The following is a 2312-nucleotide window of genomic DNA, read 5'->3' as shown; positions in this document are numbered from 1 at the left end:
CTTGCAGAGGGCACACAAACTTGCTGCAGCTATGGGAAACCCTACAGAAGTTTCTGTCCCACTTGCTGGTGGAGATCTGTAGGATAGGACAGCTGAGATGCTGCTTTGTCATCTCCCTGGCAGCGGCGTGACCTGCTGGGGCGACAGAAGGAGCCGGAGGAGCCTCGAGAGGTTGCAGCAACCTCCCTGCCTGCCTCCATCCTGGGCATGATGCCCCATGTCCCATCACTGCCTCTCTCGAGTTTGTCACTGCTTTGAGGTGACAGGACACCAGGACATTGCTGGGACAGCTTATGGGGCTAATCCCTTGGGAAGCTGGGTCAATCTTCCAGTGGGTGCATGCTGGGGTGCTGCTGTGGGGACAAAATCTTCTCGGGTGGCTAAAGCCCTCTGGGTTGGCAGGGGATGGATGGAGAGCCCTGGACCGACTGCAGACATCACTTTATGAGGTTGTGGTTTTGTACTACTGGGGTTATTTGAGCCCGTCCCCAGGATGTCCTGTAACTGCTGCTTGCTCTGACTGGGTCCTTTCTCATCCCAACACCACAGATGTGAGGCAGAGCAAGGGGGTGGGAGAGGGGAGGGAACCATGCAGGGGACAAGGATGCATCCCAGGGCCTTGGAACAGCCACAGGGGAGGGGCTTGGTCTGAAGGGAGGCATGAGCTTTAGTTAATCCTGTGGTCCATCTCAGGGAGACGTGAGCTTTAGTTCATCCCGTGGTCCATCTCAGGCCAGATGGATCTACAGGTCTTTGCAAAGCCCCTGATCCTCAGGCTGACTCCGTGCCGCTGCTCAGGGGGTGGAAAGATGAGGGAGCACTACAGTGAAGCGGTGGCTGAACTCCCCAGAAGCAGCTACGGTGGGGCCATGCCATGGCTTTGCTCCTCTCCTCCCTGCCCTGCTTTTACCCGTGCAGGTGGACTCAGTGCCAAAGCTGTTCCTTGCTCTTACACAGAGGATGGGGCGAAATCATTCCTGTGCTGGGGTTAAGTGCCTTGGAGGGGCAGCAGCCTCCCTCCCCATGCTGGGGACCTCAGATCATCTCCCGTGCAGCTGCCAAGTCCCTGAGCCACCCCCAATGCCCCGATTCATGTGGTCGCTGCAAGCAGCTGAGCAGAGAGGTCCATGCAAGGCTTTGTCCTGACCATCTCGGAGCCACAGTTTCCCTGCCCCATATGAGGCCTGGGAATGCCCGGGCAGGGGGAGGATGCCAGAGGGGTTATGGGCTGAGTCTGCTCTCTGCATCACGGCGATTTTGCTACTGGGGTCTTATAGGGTCTGGCATGAGTTCCTTCACATTTCCGTGCCTCAGTTTCCCCACTATAAAGAAGAGGCATAAGTATTTCCTGCCCTGGGGAGATTTAAGCATCTTTGAAATTGTAGTACTCTGTGATTTCCTCAGGATACACCACCAGATACAAATAACGTTTTTCTTTAAAGGAAGGCATAGGTAAAAACCTCCAGGTTCTTTCCTTAAACATCTGAGATGTTTAAAGCAAATTCCTCTCATTTCCCTCCCATTGATGTTTCCTACCTGCATGTCTACTGTGCAGCCAAAACCAGAAATACCCCATTGCCTCCAATAACGTGTTGGGAGAAGCAACAGCTCCCACTATGATGGAGTGACCACAACGAGGACCATACCCTGCACGTGGGTCAGGTTTTGGTACTTTTACAAGCTCGTCCATCACCGACAGTCCCAGAAACTGCCCCTTATACGATATGTGGATGAGAAAAAGACCCCCAGAGTTATGCAATAGGAGAAGTGGCAGCTCCCAGCTTTACAGATGCTTTCTGCTGATGTCCTACAAGAAGTAGACTTGTGCGTTCCCCCACCGTGGGTCAGTTTGATTTCTCTGCCAGGTGCTTTGGCAGGAGCTAATAAAGTTCTGCTGGCTCCAGAGAAGGGGAAATGCCCCAGGGAGATTTTTTTCATTGTACATACAAGTGATATTACCAAAAAAGTGATGCGCTATATGTACAATTTGAATTTTTCTAAAGTGGGGTAATTTTTGGTTGAAAAGAAGCTGGAAATTGAAAAACCAAAGAAAGAAACTCAAACAGAAGCTCTGTGTTCACATCACTGTTTTTTCCTTTTTCTCTTAGTAGTCTACTCTGAGTGACATGACTTTGCTTTCTGTAGCTGGAGAATTGTGTGTATTCTCAGCCTTGTTTGATTAAAATTACTTCAATTCCCCTCACAAGGGCTTTTGGGGCATGTTTATCTTTTGGAAAAGACAACCTCAGCATGGCCCCTTCCCACATCCCATGGGAGCATCCTTGTGCTGCAGCAGGCTCAGCATCCCACAG

Source organism: Athene cunicularia (genome assembly GCF_003259725.1).
Source record: "Athene cunicularia isolate RWA chromosome 27 unlocalized genomic scaffold, athCun1 chr27_part1, whole genome shotgun sequence".
NCBI classification, from domain to species: Eukaryota; Metazoa; Chordata; class Aves; order Strigiformes; family Strigidae; genus Athene; species Athene cunicularia.
Note: the sequence above shows the minus strand (reverse complement) of the source record.